Below are 24,096 nucleotides of genomic sequence, written 5' to 3'. Positions count from 1 at the left end.
ATACTGAACAACAGGCTTACTTTTCTGACATTCTCCACCAAATTTAAGATACGAAATATTGTCAAATATTATTTACATGGTGATTTTGTATGAAGCAGAAGCATATATACTATGCAGAGGCTTATAAAATATACAGTGGTATATACATATGAGTAAATGCCAAGTATTACAAAGATAAACAAGTCAAGTAATATAAGTGTCAATGTTAAACTTTTTTTTCCAAAATGGTGTCATGAAAATAGTTGACAAAGCCGGGCGCGGTGGCTCATGCCTGTAATCCCAACACTTTGGGAGGCCAAGGCAGGTGGACCACTTGAGGCCAGGAGTTCGAGACCAGCCTGACCAAAATGGAGAAACCCCGTCTCTACTAAAAATACAAAATTAGCCAAGTATGGTGGTGCATGCCTGTAATCCCAGCTACTCGAGAGGCTGAGGCAGGAGAATGGCTTGAACTCAGGAGGCGGAGGTTGCAGTGAGCCGAGATCACGCCATTGCACTCTAGCCTGGGCAACAAGAGTGAAACTCTGTCTCAAAAAAGAAAGAGAGACAGAGAGAGAGAGAGAGAAAGAGAGAAAGAAAGAAAGAAAAAGAGAGAGAAAGAAAGAAAGAAAAAGAAGGAAAGAGAAGGAAAGAGTCGATGAAAAAATTTTTTTAATATAGAGAGGAAAATTCTAACGTTAGTACAGGTGTGGCACTAAATTAGTTTCTGTCAGGTGGAATGCCTTTTGGTAGTTACCTTTTTTACCTTCTGTGTTAATGCTCAGTGTAGTTAGGCAAACCTGAGAATCAGTCCTACCCCACCTTGATGAAACCCACAACACATGAGACCCCAAGTAACTCCTTTACCATCAAAGCAAGTCAAATATCTCCTTGAGAACACTTTTTTTTTTTAATTTAGCTGTTTCTGTCAACCTAATCTCTATTTGCATATGGAGAAGGTGTAAAAGCACATTCTCACTAAACGCAAATTCTGGATGTGGTAGTGTCAGACCAAGAGGAGAAGTCCTAACAGTCATAACATTACCCAGCCCTATTATTATCATGATTTTGAGGGAAAATTAGATATTAAGATTTAATGCTAAGTTATACTCACATTTAATGTTTTTGTAAGATTATATTTTCCACAAGGCCAGTACTGGGTTCTCAGTCACTATACTTTATGTGATTGGCTGTTCCATATGCACTTTGACTAGAAAACAAATGGTTCCTGTAACACTTAAACGGTTTCCAAGGAATATTGTGGAATCACTTTCCTGATAAGAGATAATAAAACCCTTTGATGTTGATTTAGGGTGGAAAGTTGATAAAAAGTAGAGGGATATTAGAAACTGTCGAGAGATTTTTTTTCTAAGTTTATATGCTAGCCCACAGATGCCAAATATGTTCTATTTGTTTTAAGAAGTCTTTCTAACACAGTATGAGGAAAACAGGTGGGGGTGTAAATACATGCTTCAACATAGGATATCTTAAGAAATAAGAGCATTGGTTTAATTTGGGGAGTTGCCTGTTTTTAGATGTGTGATCTCCAGCAAGTTTCTTTAAATGAAATCAGCTTTTCGCTAAATGTATGCATAGCTGCCTAGTTAAAACCACAATTGAATTAATAAATCAATGATGAATTAATGAATTAGAGATGAAAGTAATGCTGCTCTTTATCCTACCCACAAGTCATATTAACATTTTTATGGCAAAAAAAGGTTTTCTTTATTTTTTAAGACATAATATTTAGAACCTTTGGTTTTGCTAACAAACTCAAATGCATTCTATGAATGAAGGTAAACCTTAAGAATGCTTACTTTTTGGATTATGAACTATGCTGGTTTCCCATTCATCCTGGAAACATGGTCACCTGGCTGGAGAACAAAAATACCACAGATTTCTGGAGATCAGGTATAGGCATGCAACTAATTTTCACCAAAGCAATGTGAGCAGAACTGATTCATGACCTTACTTTGCTTTCCCCTAAAACCTCATGATTTATAAAAAAAGATTTCTTCCTGAAAATATATTTTATAACATCATAATTAGCTAAAAAGTAATTGATAAGGAAGGGAAGGTTATTCCTGAGGCTTGACCCAGTCAAAAATGATTGAGCTGCAATACAAGCAGATACCGCTCGGGTAATCAACACTCCAGATGTAAAGCATGCAATCTCTTCCAAAACAACCAAGGAAGAGTTAAAAGTACGAGCAATATATTAGTGTTATCTATTTGGCAATTAGCCTAGCAGTTCTCATCTTCAGGGGAAAGATTGGCAAATACATGCAGACAGCAGCTATGTCATTAAAAACTGATTTTATGAGTCCTTAAGTCCTAGGACAAATTAACTTCTGGATTGAAGTCAAAAATACTGTTTGTTCTGAAAGCATTTATTGCATCAACTTTGCTACTGGTTAAAATTAGGCATTGTTGAGAAATAGGACATATAGTTTTCACAATATTACTTGTGGAAAAATAGGAAAAGACCTCGAAAGTAGTCTTTAAGGTTTATTTTGTCTTCAACCATATAAATCTTAATTATGAGTTTTAAAATATCCAAATACTTTTATAAGAGAAAAAAGTCTACACATTTGAAACTGGGTGAGTTCTACAAATGATGAAGAATGGCTTTTTAAGTTTTTACGAATTACTAGTTCAATACCTGCCACAGTTCATTATGCCACAGGTGCTTTGGGGAGGTGCTAGAACATACATATGAAATTAGAAATTTTATATTGATTGTGTAAAATATTAGACATCACCTCAACCAAAATGCACACTTAAAATAAGTATTTTTGTCTCCTTTGGGGAGGAGTAGTGCAGTTTGCAGAATAACAGGAAGAGGAAGTTGTTATCTGTTCTAGACATCTGTTTCATTCTCTTTGGATTTTTTTTCTGAGGGCTTCAGGAGATTGTAATGACTAGAATTTTACTCTTCTTATGATGGTAATTATTTACCAAATGATATTTTTGGAAAACTTCCTCATGGAAAATTGACCTCCTTATATCTGACCAGAAACTGATCATCTTCTGGTGCAATTAATTCATTCTCTAGAGTCAATGTAGCAGAAAGAAATTGGACTCATTAAAACAAAATTCTATGAGGAATACTGCTCATCCAGTTTATTGGTGAAAACTCCAGACAGCAGAGGTTTGAGTGTAATTCAGGAGACTTTCACCCAGTTAACATATTTAATGCATAATAATCTTTGGAGAATTTTGCTAATTCAGAATTTTATGAAGACTACAGGATTAGTTACGTAAGAGTGAATTCACATTGAATAACATGAACAAGTTTTAAAAAGTTAATTTAGGCATAATCTATGCAGCAAAACACAAAAGATAGTTCCATTATTCATTCCTAGTTTCTTCCTTGCAAGGAATTGCTGAAAGCCCTGACCTAGAAACAACTGACAGAAGATCTTTCTTCACACCATTTCTGAACCTCTCTCTTTTTGGAGTTGCCCGGATTTTATTGATGCTTTTCCTAATGTTTCCTGGCAATCTGTCTGTCTCATGCCACACTGTCCTGGGAATTGTTATTTTTGTGTCAGAGTCCTTTATTAGTACTTCCAGTTTTTTCATTCTGCATCTGGAAATGTTCACAGTTTATGCTCTGAGTTGTACTGATTTTCTCTTAAATATATCTCAAAGGAGTGCATTTTCCCCCACTACCTGTTCTGCCACCGTGATCCAGCCACCTTTATCTATAACCTATCATCTGTAACCTTATTTATAAGGCAGCCTTAGCCTTCTGACTCATTCTAACTAGACTTCCCCCTTTTTCTTAGCTCTCCCTGCCACAAACACACACAGTCATTTCCCACATGGTAGCCAATGTAATCATTTCATAGGAAACTATAACCATATTTCTACTGTACTTAAAACATCTCATCTAATTCCATCACTCTTGGATAAGTCCAACACCACCAAAACAACCACCACCACCCTTTCCACCCTACCCAAAGAAAAACCCAAAACATCAATTCTGCTTGGCAATTCAAGCAATTTTATACTGGAAAGAATGGATATCTTTATGACATTGTCCTCCCACCCAGGAATATGAAATATCTATTTATTATTGCCTTAGTTAGTTTTTATTATTTTCTTCGTATAAGATTTCACTTTTATTATTTAATTTGTTCATAGATATTTTAGAGCTTTTTTCATTAGTGTAATATGTGAATGAGATTTTTTTTTTTTCAAGAAACAGGGTCTTGCTCTGTTGCCCAGGCTGGAGTGCAGTGGCACATTTATAATTTACTACAGCCTTGAACTCCTGGGCTCAAGCAATCCAGCAGAAAACAAAAACAAAAACAAATTAGCCGGGCATAATGTTGTGAGCCTGTAGTCCTAGCTACTCAGACAGAGGCTGAGGCTGATGGACCATGCTGCCCAGGCTGGTCTGGAATTCCTAGCCTCAAGTGATCCTCCTGCCTCAGCCTTCCAAAGTGCTGGGGTAACAGGTGTGAGTCACCACCCCAGACCCAAAATGAGATTTTTTATATTTCAATTTTTAATTTCTCTTTGTAAAAGGAAAGTTGTTGATATATACATAGTTATCTTGTATCTGCCATCTTATTGTATTTTCTTGTTAGCACTGATAGATTTTTAATAATGTTTCCTGGATTTTTTTTTTTTTTTTTTTTTGAGATGAAGCCTCACTCTGTTGCCCAGTCTGGAGTGCAGTGGCATGATCTCGGCTCATTGCAACCTCTGCCCCCCGGGTTCAAGCGATTCTCCTACCTAGGTCTCTCTAGTAACAGGGATTACAGGCACCTGCCACCGTGCCCAGCTAATTTTTGTATTTTTAGTAGAGACGGGGTTTCACCATCTTGGCCAGGCTGGTCTTGAAGTCCTGACCTCCTGATCCACCCACCTCGGCCTCCCAAAGTGCTGGGATTACAGGCATGAGCCACTGCGCCCAGCCACATTTTTTTTTAGGTAGGTGATCATCTAAAAGTAGTGATTCTTTCTCAATGTTTATAACATGTTTCATTTTTGTTTGATTGCAATAACTAGAATATACCAAACATTGCCAAATAATAATGATAAGCACTCATAAAAGTTTCCTGGCTTTAATGAGACTGTTTTTAGTATTAATATTTTAGTATAATGTGTGCTATTGACCCCTAAAACAACTGTTGTTGTGTTTAGTAATTTTTCTTATTTTTCTCCTATTTTTACTTTTTCATTTGTATTCATTTTTTCTATTTGCTAACCTCAGATGTAGAGTTTAATTTTCAAAAATTTCTTGGCTCCTTCATTCCTTCCTTCTTTCCTTCCTTCCTTCCCTCCCTCCCTCCCTCTCTTCCTCCTTCCTTCCTTCCTCCCATCCTCCCTTTCTGCCTTTATTTCTCTCTCTTTCTCTCTTTCTTTCGTTCTCTCTCTTTCTCTCTTTCTTTCTTCTTTTCTGTCTTCCTTTTTTACATCAATCTCCTACATGAACCCTTAGGCAGAGGGAAACTGTATGTGTCTTGATCACTTGATATTCCTGCACCTAACGAATTGCCTGACAAATTACAGGCACTCCACAAATACATGGTGAAAGAATGGATGAGCGTGTCTCAGTAACTTCCTAAAGGGGTTGCTGCTCATTCCTCATTGTCCAAGAAACAGTTTCTAATCTCATTTTAATGTATGTGCTCTGTGGTATCCAGGCTGCTATTTGGTGCTCAGCAGTCCTTGACAGGATTGGGGTTGGCGTTGTTGTTGTTTTGTTTTGTTTTGTTTTGTTTTCAGATGGAGTTTGGCTCTTGTTGCCCAGGCTGGCGTGCTGTGGGTGGCAAGGTCTTGGCTCACTGCAACCTCCGCCTCCTGGTTTCAAGCGATTCTTCTGCCTCAGCCTCCAGAGTAGCTGGGACTACAGGCGTGCACCACCACGCTCGGCTAATTTTGTGTTTTTAGTAGAGACAGGGTTTCACCATGTTGGTCAGGCTGGTCTCGAACTCCTGACCACAGGTGATCTACCCGCCTCGACCTCCCAAAATGCTGGGATTACAGACGTGAGCCACCATGCCCAGCCCATTCTTTTGTTTTTTATTACTTTTTGAAGGGAGAGTAATTTACTCATTCAGATCTGACCCGAAAAAAAGATTTTCCTATTGGGCAAGAACATAATCTCTTCCTGCAGATTTTACTAGTTTAGAGTGTAATCATTTCTTGTCCTTAAACGAATAATTTTAAATGGATTTCAGCCATGTTTGAGTACAATGGATATAATTCGTGACAGTCCTCCCTGACTCCTCCTTCTTCTCCATCTACGCTCTTCATATTCCAATCTAACAGCATCCAACATTTCTAGAGCACTCACGTGTGCCAGGCAATGTACCAGGTGCTGTAAGTCTATTAAGTATTTAGTCCTCACAACAATCCTGGGAGGAAAGTACCACTATTATGTCCATTTTACAGATGATAAAGCCAAGGCAAAGGTTAATGGTCACATTAACCTTTCAAAGTGACTTTCAAAGGTTCAAAGTCACACAGCTAACAAGGGTCAGGGTCATGACTTATATCAGAGGATCTGACTCTAGAAGCTGCACTCCTAACTGCTGTGGCCTAACCACAATGTTTACACTTAGGTCTTATTAATTTAGCTCCATAAATATCTCTAGAATTTTCCTGTTTCTCTACTTCTCTGCTACCACCACCCTAGTCTACATTACAATCACCTCTTGCCTGAGCTGGATAATGGTTTCCATGGGTCCACTCTTGCCACTTGACAAATAAAGTGCTTTTTGAAAAATGCAAATCTGATCAAGTCATACTCAAACTCAGAATACCCAATTGCCTCCAAATTTTCTTAGGCTGGCTTACAAGATATTGCAGAATACAGTACCTGTTTATGTCTGCAGCTTCTTCTTCACTCTCCTTTTTTCTCCTCTGAGCCCCAACCACACTGTCTTTCTTTCAGTTTCTTGATTAGACCATAGACCTTTCCACCACAGAGCCTTTGCACATGCTGTGCATTCTGCTTTGAAAGCTCCTCCACTTTTTCACCTTCAGATCAAATGTAATGCTCCCAGTGGGAAGCCTTCCATGATTCCCCAAAATAGGGCAAGTTCATCTATTAAAGGTTCTTGTTAGCACCCTGCATTTTTCCCTCATAAACTTAACACAGTTTGTAATCATGTATACCCTGCTGTGTGATAATTTCACCAGTGTCTTTTTCCCCACTGCTCTCCACGTCTCCCTGCCTTCCACTCTTTCACTGACACCTATCACATGTCCCAACACTCAATCAGAATTAATTACCAGATTCATGAATGAAAAAAATCTGTTTCTGGAAGTATAGGCAGAATTCTCCATACTTACGTGCTTTAAAGCAGTATCAGGCAAATTTAAATGATTAAGCATGAGTAAAATGTTGAAATGTCACAGTTTAAAAAATAATGGAGTTTTCTTATAAGAGGAAAGAGAGAATATTTGGAAAGAATTAAGGAGGGAAATGAGAAGAAGGAAAAGGACAATGCAGAGACACCTTCAGTGCTTTGCATCCACCCCCTAGCATGTAAGACGGTTGAAAACATTTTGTCAGGACAATCTCTTCCTTCCAAGAGAAATCCCTTCCTTCTGGAGCTGATGCATTTCTATCTTGAGTCAAGCATCTCCATAGGTAACAGTATCATTAGCAGTTAATTTTCAAGTTAAGGAATTGAGGAAGAGGAGAGACAAGATTAAGTGTTATAATGAAATCTATTTTTCAATTAATGTGTCTTGTTTAAGAGTTTACTAGGTCTAGGTCGGGTGCGGTGGCTCACGCCTGTAATCCCAGCACTTTGGGAGGCCGAGGCGGGCGGATCACGAGGTCAGGAGATAGAGAACATCCTGGCTAACACGGTGAAACCTCGTCTCTACTAAAAACACAAAAAATTAGCCAGGCGCGGTGGCGGGCGCCTGTAGTCCCAGCTACTCGGGAGGCTGAGGGAGGAGAACGGCGTGAACCCGGGAGGCGGAGCTTGCAGTGAGCGGAGATCGCGCCACTGCACTCCAGCCTGGGTGACAGAGTGAGACTCCGTCTCAAAAAAAGAAAAAAAAAAGAAAAAAAAAAGAGTTTACTAGGTCGACCATTTTTCGGAAAGTTAATAATTCCCGAAAAATCGTGATTTTCAAGCAGTCTAATATTGTTAGCATTCACTGCAGCTTTTGAGGCGCCAAAACAACTTTTGTTGCACCACCACAACTTTGCCTCTGAAACAGACTCTGCGGAAGTAGGTCCTTGCCACCTGACCCAGCCTTATCATCTAACCCTCAGAACGAAAATGTTATGCTCCAGTGGCATCACAGCCCCCACACCGTGCTGTGATTTGCTTCTCTTCCAGTGCTGATATTGTCCCTTCTTCCAGGAATAGTCTGTTGCTTATTCTGTACTTGGGCAACTCCTCTCTCATCCTCTATGACTCAATCAGGTGTCATCATGCCAAGGATTCTTAAGCTCCCACCCTCCTAGGTCATGTTAGATATTTCTCCTTAATTCTCCTTTAATGTCCTATGTATATTTATGACTACATTTGTCATACTTCATTTCATAATAATTTTCTGTGTTTGCATCTGTTTCTCCTCTCTACACAGCCTGATTAAAGTGGAAATGTGTTGTTTTCATCTTTGAGCTCCAGGCCCTAGCACGCTGTTTGGCCATCAACACTCAATAAAACTCTGCAGGTTTTGCTTGCTGCCGCTTTTGTGTAGTTTTATTTACTTAGAGTCCACCTTTTTTAGACATTATTTGAAACTATTTACAGCTATCCACAGGTTAGTGAGATGATAGCACAATTCTGAAGTAAGGTTAAAAAAAAAAAAAAAGAATAACAGGAACAGGGATAAAACTTAACCAAGCATGAGGCTGAAGCTGAATATGAATTTAGCTAAAATTCCTTAAAAATCAGCCTCAAAATTTGCTCCTAATTTTCTATTAGTCCACATGAAACAAGAATTATTTATTTTATTCCATTCTCAATGTTCACCAGTAAAATCAGTTTCTTAGTAGATACTGCTTTTATCTGCTTAGTAGATACTGCTTTTTTAAACAGAATTTTGGGTGTCCAAATGCATTTTCATTACTAAAATTCAGATGACCTTACTATTTATTACTCAGTTTGAGGCACCTGAGGAAAGTGTTTAAAAGTCATTTAATTTTATTTATTTTTTGAGACAGGGTCTTGTTCTGTTGCCCAGGCTTGAGTGCAGTGTTTCAACTGCAGCCTTGACCTCCCAGACTCAAGTGATTCTCCCGCCTCCCCCTCCCAGGTAGCTGGGAATACAGGCACGTGCCACCATGCCTAGCTAATTTCTGTATTTTTTGTGGAGACAGGGTTTCACCATGTTGCTGAGGATGGTCTTGAACTCCTGAGCTCAAGCAATTCACCTGCCTTGGCCTCCCAAAGTGCTGGGATTACAGGTGTGTGCACCACGCCTGGCCTAAAAGCCATTTAATTTTAAGGTGATATATAAATACACTATTTTTTAAATTATACTTTAAGTTCTAGGGTACATGTGCACAATGTGCAGGTTTGTTAAATATGTATACATGTGCCATGTTGGTTTGCTGCACCCGTTAACTCATCATTTACATTAGGTATTTCTCCTAACGCTATACCTCCCCCCATCCCTCAACCCCATGACAGGCCCCAGTGTGTGATGTTCCCCACCCTGTGTCCAAGTGTTGTCATTGTTCAATTCCCACCTATATGTGAGAATATGTGGTGTCTGGTTTTCTATCCTTGCAATATTTTGCTCAGAATGATGGTTTCCAGCTTATCCATTTCGCTACAAAGGACATGAACTCATCCTTTTTTATGGCTGCAGAGTATTCCATAATGTATATGTGCCACATTTTCTTAATCCAGTCTATCACTGATGGACATTTGGGTTAGTTCCAAGTCTTTGCTATTGTGAGCAGTGCCGCAATAAACATACATATGTATGTGTCTTTAGAGTAGAATGATTTATAATCCTTTGGGTATATACCCAGTAAAGGGATCGCTGGATCAAATGGTATTTCTAGTTCTAGATCCTTGAGGAATTGCCACACTGTCTTCCACAATGGTTGAACTAGTTTACACTCCCAACAACAGTGTAAGAGTGTTCCTATTTCTCCACATCCTCTCCAGCACCTGTTGTTTCCTGACTTTTTAATGATTGCCATTCTAACTGGTGTGAGATGATATCTCATTGTGGTTTTGCATTTCTCTGATGACCAGTGATGATGATCATTTTTTCATGTGTCTGTTGGCTGCATAATTGTCTTCTTTTGAGAAGTGTCTGTTCATATCCTTTGCCCACTTTTGATGGAGTTTTTTTTGGGGTTTTTTTTGTTTGTTTGTTTGTTTGTAAATTTGTTTAAGTTCTTTGTAGATTCTGGATATTAGCCCTTTGTCAGATGGATAGATTGCAAAAATTTTCTCCCATTCTGTAGGTTGCCTGTTCACTCTTATGGTAGTTTCTTTTGCTGTGCAGAAGTTCTTTAGTTTAATTAGATCCCATTTGTCTATTTTGGCTTTTGTTGCCATTGCTTTTGGTGTTTTACTCATGAAGTCCTTGCCCATGCCTATGTGCTGAATGGTATTGCCTAGGTTTTCTTCTAGGGTTTTTATGGTTTTAGGTCTAACATTGAAGTCTTTAATCCATCTTGAATTAATTTTTGTCTAAGATATAAGGAAGGGATCCCATTTCAGCTTTCTACATATGGCTAGCCAGTTCTCCCAGCACCATTTATTAAATAGGGAATCCTTTCCCCGTTTCTTGTTTTTGTCAGGTTTTTCAAAGATCAGATGGTTGTAGATGTGTGGTGTTATTTCTGAGGCCTCTGTTTTGTTCCGTTGGTCTATATCTCTGTTCTGCTACCAGTGCCATGCTGTTTGGTTACTGTAGACTTGTAGTATAGTTTGAAGTCAGGTAGCATGATGCCTCCAGCTTTGTTCTTTTTGCTTAGGATTGTCTTGGCAATGCAGGCCCTTTTTTGGTTGCGTATGAACTTTAAAGCAGTTTTTTCCAATTCTGTGAAGAAAATCATTGGTAGCTTGATGGAGATGGCAGTGAATCTATAAATTACCTTGGGCAGTATGGCCATTTTCACGATATCGATTCTTCCTACCCATGAGCATGGAATGTTCTTCCATTGTTTGTGTCCTCTTTTATTTCATTGAGCAGTGGTTTGTAGTTCTCCTTGAAGAGGTCCTTCACATCCTTGTAAGTTGGATTCCTAGGTATTTTATTCTCTTTGTAGCAATTAGGAATGGGAGTTCACTCATGATTTGCCTCTCTGTTTGTCTGTTATTGGTGTATAAGAATGCTTGTGATTTTTGCACATTGATTTTGTATCCTGAGACTTTGCTGAAGTTGCTTATCAGCTTAAGGAGATTTGGGGCTGAGACAATGGAGTTTTCTAAATATACAATCCTGTCATCTGCAAACAGGGACAATTAGATTTCCTCTTTTCCTGATTGAATACACTTTATTTCTTTCTCTTCCCTGATTGCCCTGGCCAGAACTTCCAACACTATGTTGAATAGTGGTGAGAGAGGGCATCCCTGTCTTGTGCCAGTTTTCAAAGGGAATGCTTCCAGTTTTTGCCCATTCAGTATGATACTGGCTGTGGGTTTGTCACAAATAGCTCTTGTTATTTTGAGATACGTTCTGTCACTACCTGGTTTATTGAGTTTTTAGTATGAAGGGCTGTTGAATTTTGGTGAAGGTCTTTTCTGCATCTATTCAGATAATCATGTGGTTTTTGTCTTTGGTTCTGTTTATGTGATGGATTACGTTTATTGATTTGAGTATGTTGAACTAGCCTTGCATCCCAGGGATGAAGCCAACTTGATCTTGATGGATAAGCTTTTTGATGTGCTGCTGGATTCGGTTTGCCAGTATTTTATTGAGGATTTTCGCATCGATGTTCATCAGGGATATTGGTCTAAAATTCTCTCTTTTTTTTTTTTTTTTTTTGTTGTGTCGCTGCCAGGCTTTGGTATCAGGATGATGCTGACCTCATAAAATGAATTAGAGAGGATTCCCTCTTTTTCTATTGATTGGAATAGTTTCAGAAGGAATGGTACCAGCTCCTCTTTGTACCTCTGGCAGAATTCGGCTGTGAATCCATCTGGTCCTGGACTTTTTTTGGTTGGTAGGCTGTTAATTATTGCCTCAATTTCAGAGCCTGTTATTGGTCTATTCAGCGATTTCAACTTCTTCCTGGTTTAGTCTTTGGAGGGTGTATGTGTCCAGGAATTTATCCATTTCTTCTAGATTTTTGAATTTATATGCATAGAGGTGTTTATATTATTCTCTGATGGTAGTTTGTATTTCTGTGGGATCAGTGGTGATATCCCCTGTATCATTTTTTATTGTGTCTATTTGAGTCTTCTCTCTTTTCTTTTTTATTAGTCTTGCTAGTGGTCTATCAATTTTGTTCATGTTTTCAAAAAACCAGCTCCTGGATTCATTGATTTTTTTCAAGGGTTTTTATGTCTCTATATCCTTCAGTTCTGCTCTGATCTTAGTTATTTCTTGCCTTCTGCTAGCTTTTGAATATTTTTGCTCTTGCTTCTCTACTTCTTTCAATTGTGATGTTAGGGTGTCAATTTTAGATCTTTCCTGCTTTCTCTTGTGGGCATTTAGTGCTATAAATTTCCCTCTACACACTGCTTTAAATGTGTCCCAGAGATTCTGGTACGTTGTGTCTTTGTTCTCATTGGTTTCAAAGAACATCTTTATTTCTGCCTTCATTTCCTTATTTACCCAGTAGTCATTCAGGAGCAGGTTGTTCATTTTCCATGTAGTTGTGTGGTTTTGAGTGAGTTTCTTAATCCTGAGTTCTAATTTGATTGCACTGTGGTCTGAGAGACAGTTTGTTGTGATTTCTGTTCATTTACGTTTGCTGAGGAGTGCTTTACTTCCAATTATGTGGTCAATTTTGGAATAAGTGTGATGGGGTGCTGAGAAGAATGTATATTCTGTTGATTTGCGGTGGAGAGCTCTGTAGATGTCTATTAGGTCTGCTTGGTGCAGAGCTGAGTTCAAGTCCTGGATATCTTTGTTAACCTTCTGTCTCGTTGATCTGTCTAATATTGACAGTGGGGTGTTAAGCTCTCCCATTATTATTGTGTGGGAATCTAAGTCTCTTTTTAGGTCTCTAAGGACTTGCTTTATGAATCTGGATGCTCCTGTATTGGGTGCATACATATTTAGGATAGTTAGCTCTCCTTGTTGAATTGATCCCTTTACCATTATGTAATGGCCTTCTTTGTCTCTTTTGATCTTTATTGGTTTAAAGTCTGTTTTATCAGAGACTAGGATTGCAATCCCTGCTTTTTTTTTGCTTTCCATTTGCTTGGTAGATCTTCCTCTATCCCTTTATTTTGAGCCTATGTGTGTCTCTGCACGTGAGATGGGTCTCCTGAATACCGCACACTGATGGGTCTTGACTCTTTATCCAATTTGCCAGTCTGTGTCTTTTAATTGGGGCATTTAGCCCATTTACATTTAAGGTTAATATTGTTATGTGTGAATCTGATGTTGTCATTATGACGTTAGCTGGTTATTTTGCCCATTAGTTGATGCAGTTTCTTCCTAGCATTGATGGTCTTTACAATTTGGCATGTTTTTGCAGTGGCTGGTATTGGTTGTTCCTTTCCATGTTTAGTGATTCCTTCAGGAGCTGTTGTAAGGCAGGCCTGGTGGTGACAAAATCTCTCAGCATTTGTTTGTCTGTAAAGTATTTTATTTCTCCTTCACTTATGAATCTTAGTTTGGCTGGATATGAAATTCTGGGTTGAAAATTCTTTTGTTTAAGAATGTTGAATATTGGCCCCCACTCTCTTCTGACTTGTAGAATTTCTGCCAAGAGATCAGCTGTTAGTATGATGGGTTTCCCTTTGTGGGTAATGGGACCTTTCTCTCTGGTTGCCCTTAACATTTTTTCCTTCATTTCAACTTTGGTGAATCTGATAATTTTGTGTCTTGGGGTTGCTCCTCTCGAGGAGTATCTTTGTGGTGCTCTCTGTATTTCCTGAATTTGAATGTTGGCCTGCCTTACTAGGTTGGGAAGTTCTCCTCGATAATATCCTGCAGAGTGTTTTCCAACTTGGTTCCACTCTCCCCGTCACTTTCAGGTACACCAATCAAACGTAGATTTGGTCTTGTCACATAGTCCCATATTTCTTGGAGGCTTTGTTTGTTTCTTTTTACTCTTTTTTCTCTAAACTTCTCTTCTCATTTCATTTCATTAATTTGATCTTCAATCACTGATACCCTTTCTTCCACTTGATCGAATCCGTTACTGAAGCTTGTGCATGCATCACGTAGTTCTCTTGCCATGGTTTTCAGCTCCATCAAGTCATTTAAGGGCTTCTTCTACACTGTTTAGTCTAGTTAGCCATTCGTCTAATCTTTTTTCAAGGTTTTTAGCTTCCTTGTGATGGGTTCAAACATCCTTCTTTAGCTCAGAGAAGTTTGTTATTACTGACTCTCTGAAGCCTACTTCTGTCAACTCGTCAATGTCATTCTCCATCCAGCTTTGTTCCTTTGCTGGCGAGGAGCTGTGAGCCTTTGGAGGAGAAGGGAGACTCTGGTTTTTAGAATTTTCAGCTTTTCTGCTCTGGTTTCTCCCCATCTTTGTGGTTTTATCTACCTTTGGTCTTTGATGATGGTGACCTACAGATGGGGTTTTGGTGTGGATGTCCTTTTTGTTGATGCTATTCCTTTCTGTTTGTCAGTTTTCCTTCTAACAGTGAGGTCCCTCAGTTGCAGGTCTGTTGGAGTTTGCTGGAGGTCCATTCCAGACCCTGTTTGCCTGGGTATCACCAGGGGAGGCTGTAGAACAGCAAATACTGCAGAACAGCAAGTATTACTGATTGATCCTTGCTCTGAAAACTTCATCTCAGAGGGGCATCCAGCTGTATGAGGTGTCAGTTGGCCCCTACTGGGAAGTGTCTCCCACTTATGCTACACAGGGGTCAGGGACTCACTTGAGGAGGCAGTCTGTCCGTTCTCTGAGCTCAAACACCATACTGCGAGAACCACTGCTCTCTTCAGAGCTGTCAGACAGGGATGTTTAAGTCTGCAGAAGTTTCTGCTGCCTTTTGTTCAGCTATGCCCCGACCCCGGTGGTGGAGTCTACATAGGCAGGCAAGCCTCCTTGAGCTGCGGTGGGCTCCACCCAGTTCGAGTTTCCTGGCTGCTTTGTTTACCTACCCAAGCCTCAGCAATGGCGGATGCCCCTCCCCCAGGAGGCTTGCTGCCTCGCTGTTGGATCTTGGACTAGCAGTGAGCAAGGCTCTGTGAGCATGGGACCCACTGAGCCAGGCATGGGATATAATCTCCTGGTGTGCCGTTTGCTAAGACCAGTGTTTAGGTGGCAGTGTCCCAATTTTCCTGGTACAGTCTATCATGGCTTACCTAGGCTAGGGAAGGGAAATCCCCCGATTCCTTGCACTTCCTGGGTGAGGTGACACCCCGCCCTGCTTTGGCTCGCCCTTCTTCGGCTGCACCCACTGTCTGACCAGTCCCAGTGAGATGAACCAGGTACCTCAGTTGGAAATGCAGAAATCACCCGTCTTCTGTGTAGATCCCCCTGGGAGCTGCAGACTGGAGCTGTTCCTATTCGGCCATCTTGGAACCATAAATACACTATTGAGCTTACAACATACTCAAAATTAACATACAGTAAAAAAGTCTTCTTATATATCTATATGGATATTACCTAAATATAATATTTATATTTAATATTGACTTTTTAATATCAAAATATGCTGTTAATATGCAATTTATTAAAAGTCTGCTTGCGTCAAGCACTGTGCTAGCAACCTTCTCTCCCATTCCCACCACATGCTAATATTAGGGATAGAAACAAAGTGTAATAAATTTTTAAATTTTAAGTAAGCAGCTGGCAATGTCTCCTTGCAAAGCCCTTGGCTAATCTATATGTGTTATTTTTGTCACTGTTAAAAATATCCTGGGCATTGTTCTAAGAATTACGTAGCTGATTAGAAATGACCATTAAGTTTTCAGTATGACTTGAAAGCACCAGCTGCCTAGTGTCAGGTGAGAGTCACAATTTCCAGGTGGCCATCGACTTTCTCACTGCTACAAGGGTGTGCCCAGCAACCGTCAGTGTTTTGAGATGCAAGCAGCCAAATACAATGTCAATAGAACAAACAAGACATAGCTTGGGAAATGAACTTTCATCACCTTCTGATTATTTATTTTTTCTTTCAGGAGAAAAAATGTCTGTATTATGCAACCCTTCTACACCTTACGGTTTTCTACATTTATTAGAATGTTGCCTTTACCCCAAACTATATTCATCTCAGAATAATCTTATCACCTTTATGTTTGTTCTTCTCTGATCCCTAGTAATAAAATTTATTGGCTATTTAAAAATAGGTTTAATTAAATCTATCTTCTAGGGATGCAAGATTTTGTTTTTCCTCCTTATCACTCAGCTAAATTTATTGGTTTTGACATTGTGAAATCTGTCTTTTATTCTACGGGCATAGATAAATTAATACAGATCATTTAAAGAGAATGATGGCCCTTCCATCACTAACTTCTATGGGTTTCAAGTATATAGTTTAGAAATCAAGAAACCTATGTCTCAATGCTAGACTCAAATTATCCTGAAACACAATATCTAGTCAGAAACAGCCTGTTCCAAGGGCTTTTAATGGGAAACAGAATTATTTACTACAACTAACCCTTATTATGTGTTACACAATGAAAATGTCTTATATAGTGTAACATTTAATAGAATCTCAAACTTTCCAAAGGGAAAATTACTTGATCTTGAAGAAGCTTTGTGAACTCTAACTTGTACAAACAACAGTAAATAGATCTTATAATCTAATGACCTGATCAACATGGGTTTCTTTACTTTGTGATCTAGTCAGGAACTTTGGGGGAAAAAAAATCATCACCAGAACATTAAGAGTGCTTGTAAAGGACATTTCATAAAAGAATAAAGTTGCGGTTGTTATTTTTCCACAGTGTAGAAAGATGAAAAAAACAAAGAAACAAGGTGACAAAATTAATCTACCAGAATTTCTGAAGATTTCAAGGTCCTTGCTATAATTTTTGACTTTGAATGGAATTTCTGACATTTATTTTTATAAAAAGTTTAATGAACAATTTGTTCAGCGGATCCAAAAGCCATAAATTATAAAAAGTATATCCTAAAATGTTCTCTTGCATCTGCTTAAGTTTTACCATGCTTCCTCCCACCAACCACCACCCCCTTAACTCTAAAAAAGTCCCCAGACTTTTTTGCTGCCTTATCATTTCTTGTTGTTTATACAATAAAATATAAAGTATATAATTTTTCTCCCTCCATTTTTCTGCATGCTGCTCTTTTCATGGGCCAGTACATCTTTCTGTAATGATATGTGGAGAGCATGCTCATTCTTTTATACAATGGAGTAGCATGCCATTAAATGAATAAGTATACTTTTTAACAGTCTTCTATGGATAGATATTTCCATTGTTTACTGTCTTTTGCTGTTATAAGCATTGTGGTCTGACTAAAGTAGAACATACATCAAGTTGTTCTTGTTCTAGTAGTAGGATTAATTCTCAAAAATGGAATTTCTGAGTCAAAAGGCACATACCTTTTCATTTTGATAGATGTGGCAAAATTCCCATCCATGAGGGTTAGACCAATTTATGCTCTTTCCAGAAATATATGAGTTATATTACCCCACAATGAATGGAGTGCATTATCAAACATATATATATATTTTTCCTATTCTCTTTGGTGAAAAATGGTATATCAGTATATGCTTTTAATTTTCACTTCTTATAAATGGAGTTAAGGATTTTTCACATTTAACAATCTTTTATATATTTAATAACAATTTGCTTCATATTCAATGAATGTCTATTTATCTCTCTGATTTTTTTTTTCTGTGACATTTAAAAAATCAAGGCAGGGGCCAGGCGCGGTGGCTGATGCCTATAATCCCAGCACTTTGGGAGGCCGAGGTGGGCAGATCACTTGAGGCCGGGAGTTTGAGACCCACCTGGCCAACATGGTGAAACCCCATGTCTGCTAAAAATACAGATATTAGCTGGGTGTGTTGGCGCAGCTTGTAATCCCAGCTACTCGGGAGGCTGAGACAGGAGAATCGCTTGAACCTGGGAGACAGAGGTTGCCGTGAGCTGAGATCATGACATTCATGGCACTCTAACCTGGGTGACAGAGTGAGACGCTGTCTCAAATAAATAAATAAATAAATCAAGGCCAGTCACAGTGGCTCATGCCTATAATCCCAGCACTTTGGGAGACTGAGGAGGGAGGATGGCTTGAACCCAGGAGTTTGAGAGCAGCCTGGGCAACATAACAAGACCTTATCTCTACAAAAGTAAAATTAGCTGGGCATGGTGGCACACACCTGTGGTCCCAGCAACTTGGGAGGGTAAAGTGGGAGAATAATTTGAGCCCTGAAGTTGAGGCTTCAGTGGGTTATGAATCGAGCCACTGCACTCCAGCCTGGGTGCCAGAGTGAAACTCTCTTCAGATTAAATAATAATAATGATAAATTTAAGAATCTAAGAATTCTTTTTTTTTTTTTTTAATTGATCATTCTTGGGTGTTTCTTGCAGAGGGGGATTTGGCAGGGTCATAGGACAATAGTGGATGGAAGGTCAGCAGATAAACAAGTGAACAAAGGTCTCTGGTTTTCCTAGGCAGAGGACCCTGCGGCCTTCCGCAGTGTTTGTGTCCCTGGGTACTTGAGATTAGGGAGTGGTGATGGCTCTTAACGAGCATGCTGCCTTCAAGCATCTGTTTAACAAAGCACATCTTGCACCGCCCTTAATCCATTTAACCCTGAGTGGACACAGCACATGTTTCAGAGAGCACCGGGTTGGGGGTAAGGTCATAGATCAACAGCATCCCAAGGCAGAAGAACTTTTCTTAGTACAGAACAAAATGGAGTCTCCTATGTCCACTTCTTTCTACACAGACACAGCAACAATCTGATTTCTCTATCTTTTCCCCACATTTCCCCCTTTTCTATTCGACAAAAGCGCCATCGTCATCATGGCCCATTCTCAATGAGCTGTTGGGTACACCTCCCAGACGGGGGGGTGGCTGGGCAGAGGGGCTCCTCACTTCCCAGAAGGGGCGGCCGGGCAGAGGCGCCCCCAACCTCCCGGACAGGGCGGCGGCCGGACGGGGGCTGACCCCCCACCTCCCAGACGGGGCGGCTGCCCGGCCGAGAGGCTCCTCACTTCTCAGACTGGGCCGCTGCCGGGCGGAGGGGCTCCTCACTTCTCAGACGGGGCGCCAGGCAGAGACGCTCCTCACCTCCCAGACGGGGTCGTGGCCAGGCAGAGGAGATCCTCACATCCCAGATGGGGCGGCGGGGCAGAGGCGCTCCCCACATCTCAGATGATGGGCGGCCGGACAGAGACGCTCCTCACTTCCTAGACGGGATGGCGGCTGGGAAGACGCGCTCCTTACTTCCCAGACTGGGCAGCCGGGCAGAGGGGCTCCTCACATCCCAGACGGGTTGGCGGCTGGGCAGAGGCTGCAATCTCAGCACTTTGGGAGGCCAAGGCAGGCAGCTGGGAGGTGGAGGTTGTAGCGAGCCGAGATCACGCCACTGCACTCCAGCCTGGGCAACTGAGTGAACGAGACTCTGTCTGCAATCCCGGCACCTTGGGAGGCCGAGGCTGGCAGATCACTCGCGGGTAGGAGCTGGAGACCAGCCTGGCCAACACAGCGAAACCCCGTCTCCACCAAAAAAATACGAAAACCAGTCAGGCGTGGCGGCGCGCGCCTGCAATCGCAGGCACTAGGCAGGCTGAGGCAGGAGAATCAGGCAGGGAGGTTGCAGTGAGCCGAGATGGCAGCAGTACAGTCCAGTTTCCGCTCCGCATCAGAGGGAGACCGTGGAAAGAGAGGGAGAGGGAGACCGTGGGGAGAGGGAGAGGGAGAGGGAGAGGGAGAGGAGGGAGAGGGAGAGGAGGGAGAGGGAGAGGGAGAGGGAGAGGGAGAGGGAGAGGGAGAGGGAGAGGGAGAGGGAGAGGAGGGAGAGGAGGGAGAGGGAGAGGGAGAGGAGGGAGAGGGAGAGGGAGAGGAGGGAGAGGGAGAGGAGGGAGAGGGAGAGGAGGGAGAGGGAGAGGAGGGAGAGGGAGAGGAGGGAGAGGGAGAGGAGGGAGAGGGAGAGGAGGGAGAGGGAGAGGAGGGAGAGGGAGAGGGAGAAGGAGAGGAAGAGGGAGAGGGAGAGGATCTAAGAATTCTTTATACAACAGGGAGGCTCACCCTTAGCCTGAAATATAAGTTGATGTTTTTTCTCCAATTTGTTGTCATCCGTTGACTTTGCTTGTGTTATATTTTCAGGTAAGAAGTTCTCTTTTTCAGTGGTTAAATTGAACCAATCCTTTCTTTAATGGCTCTAGATATGGAGAAAAAAGCTCCTCATAACATCGAGGTAATGACAAAAATGTACATATTTTCTTTTAGAATTTATACAGGTTTTTTTCTGCATGTAAATCCTTGATCTATTTAGATTTGTCCTGGTTTAGGGTATGGATGTGTGTATTACATTTTTTTCTAGTCATGAATTTGGGTTATTTATAATCATTTCCACTTAAATCCTGTCTTCTAAATTGTCTCCATGAAATGTCTGTCAGTTCACAAAGACTGACTTTTCAGAAAACTTAGGCACTTTGAATTTTACTACCATATTGTTTTTATGATAATAACGTATGTGTGTAGGGCTTGACAACTTATGAAGACATTTTCTACATATTATCTCATTTATATCCTTACTTATTACATTTTAAAGTAAAGAATCTGACACTGATCACTTGGATTTGCAGAAAAAGAGCTATGACATTAGAAATGTAACATTTGAACACAAGTATAGCACTCTGTCTCCTATACTAGACGTATAAATGCCATGTTGGTACACATGTGTAGTAGGTCATTCTTGCATTGCTGTAAAGAAATACCTTTATATACATTATAAAGGTAATGTATAAAGAAAAGAGGTTTAATTGGCTCACAGTTCTGCAGGCTTTACAGGAAGCATGGTGTCGGCATCTGCTCAGCTTCTGGGGAGGACTCAGGAAGCTTATAATCGTGTTGGAAGGCAATGAGGAAGGAGGCATGTCACATGGCCAGAGAAGGAGCAAGACAGAGACTGGCAGGGGGAAGTGCCACACACTTTCAAATCGCCAGATCTCATATGAACTCAGAGTGAAAGCTCACTTACCACCAAGGGGATGGCCCAAGCTATTCATAAGGGATCTGACCCTGTGATCCAATCACCTCCCAGCAGGCCCCACCTCTAACATTGGAGATTATATTTCAGCATTAGATTTGGGCAGAGATGAATATCCAAATTATAGTGACATTAATATGTTTTGTTGCTGTGAAGACCTGGACTATGTCTGCTGTCTTCACACCATAACAACTAGAAGAGTTACTTATATCAAACAGATACTCAATAAGCATTTGTTTATTGGCTAATTTAATGTGTTATGGCTTCCTCTAATAATTGTCTGCTTAATTTTACTCATATAGACCTCTTTGTTCCAAAATGGGATAAGAATTCCTGCTTTCTATTCATCTCTCAGTTTTCTAATGCAATGACTAGTATTTCTATGTGGGAGCTCCAATAATAACAGGAATCAGGTTGAGCCAGATACTAGAATGGAAAAGATAGAGATTTTCCCTTGAAAGGTCCACATTACACCTAAAAACACTTCACTGTGTCAGAACTCAGATACAACTGGAGGCATTTATTATATAGCTGTTGGAAGACACTGATGCCAGGGAGTAAAACAGGTCATGGAAAAGACTACTGATTTGGTGTCAGGATTTGAGAATTCCAGTTCCAGCTCAGCCATGAGAGATTACATCTATCTATCTATCTATCTATCTATCTATCTATCTATCTATCTATCTATCTATCTATCTATCTGTCTGTCTTTAAAAATCACCCAGTTCTATTTCCCCTTCAATGTCTGGAAATGCCCTTACTTTCTTGTGGGTTTCATCCTTTCCACCACTCTCAATTCATGGGCTTTGGCTCCAGAAAAAACAAGTCATCTATCAATGAGAGCAATGCATTGCTCAGGCCATTGACATAGGTTCAGTGATGTACATCTTATTCAGTCAGAGCCAGTAAGATGCAGTGAGATATTTTCTGGAGATTCTAGGAAAGCAGAGGACAGTATTCTATTAGATCTGAACAAGAGAAGATACAATTCTGGAATTGCTATAGACAAGTTGCTACTATATAGAACCTGAGAATTAAATAAATGTACAGAGGAAAAAAGTTAGAGTTGGAGAAAAACTGCATACTTCTGATGACATCGATTGTTTTATCCTTGAATACGGTGTTGGTTAATGTCAGTTCCATTCCTAAGCTTTTCAGCTAGTTGCACCACTAAATTCCACCTTTGTTTTAGCCACTTTGCAGGAATACTCAGCAATAGATCCACAAAAGTACTTGGGTATCAATTTCTCTTCTGTAAAATAACTTGGACAAAAGTCACTTCCACTTCTAAAATCACATGAGATCAAAGTACCTTCATGGATAAACTATCAGTGTCTGTCTCATTCAGTACATCGTTTTTGCATTTTGGATATTGACCCATGGAGTATCTGGATCCATGTATTGACTAGCCAGGTGTTACTAGGCGTCTGCTCTATTCCTAAGGAATGTTATTAATTCCATTTTTCATGTTTCCCCAGACGGTAAGAAAATACAAGTGTTCCAACTGAATGTGTGAGGATTCAAGTCTTTTTTTCTTGATTTTATAGCATCTTATTTTGTTATTTATCATTCAAGTATATGCCCTCAATTAGATAAAAAGTTATCTAACAGGTACTGTGCCATATAGTTGGGAGTATATCATTTAGAATTAATTGGTTAGCTGAGACAGATACCTAAAATAACAGTGATAGCAGTTTATTTCCTCCTAATATAAAAAGCAATTAGGAGGCAGGCAGTCAATAGCTGGTACAGGCAGCTGCATGCAAACTGAAAGCCCAGCCTTCTTCCAGCTCTTGGCTCTGCCATCCCAAGGTTCTGCATTTCTGTCCATGGTCCAGGATAGCTGATACATTTGAGACTGTGGTCTTCCCATTATTTTGGCATTAAAATGTCTTTTCTTTTGTATGATAGTAGAAAATGGGTAGTTTTTTCTCCACGTGCTTATTTGGCAAAATGAAAAGTTGGCAAAGTTGTGTTTGTGCTTCTTAACCTACACACGTCTATTCCCCCTTTTAAACAGTTTAAATAATTCTAAACTGATCCATGAAATTCAAGGTTGGAAACTATTGGCTTATTGTAAATTCAACATTCACGTAGAAACTGAAACAATGAAATAGAAGCATATGTTAAATCAACCCTCCTCCTTACATCTAGATAGTAACTTTGGAAATATGATATAAAAAAGGAATTTAATAACTGTATCCATCTCCCATTCTGTAATATAGAAATAATAGTACCCTCATAATATGCTGGAGCATTACAAAATTTCAATATTATTCTAAAAAGATACAAAAATTTGACAGTAAGTTTTTCTGCATTATAGTACACTGTGCTTAAGAGAAAGGATTTTTTTCCCCCAAGACGGGGTCTCACTCTGTTGCCAGGCTGGAGTGCAATGGTGCAATCTCAGCTCACTGCAACCTTTGTCTCCTGGGTTCGAGAGATTCTCCTTAGCCTCCTGAGTAGCTGGGACTACAGGGGCATGCCCCCACGCCCAGCTCATTTTTGTAATTCTAGTAGAGATGGGGTTTCACCATGTTGGCCAGGATGGTCTCAATCTCTTGACCTCTTGATCCACCCACCTCTGCCTCCCAAAGTGCTGGAATTACAGGCATGAGCCACTGCACCTGGCAAAGAGAAAGGATTTTAAAGCTAATTGCCTAGGTTGAATCCTGATTCTGTTATTTGGTGGCTGTTACCTGTGTGCCTCTTTATGTCTCAGTTTCCTCATCTGTAAAATGAGGATACATACTTTAGAGCAGTGGTTCTCAATCAAGGGTGATTCTCCTCACCCCTTCCCAGGGGATATTTGGCAAGGTCTGCAGACATGTTTGGCTACACCTTGTGGGCAGAGGTGTGTGACTAGCATTGGTTGGGTAGATCAGGGATGCTGCTA

The sequence above is a fragment of the Gorilla gorilla genome, chromosome 10 (assembly GCF_029281585.2).
Source record: "Gorilla gorilla gorilla isolate KB3781 chromosome 10, NHGRI_mGorGor1-v2.1_pri, whole genome shotgun sequence".
Lineage (NCBI taxonomy): Eukaryota > Metazoa > Chordata > Mammalia > Primates > Hominidae > Gorilla > Gorilla gorilla.
Note: the sequence above shows the minus strand (reverse complement) of the source record.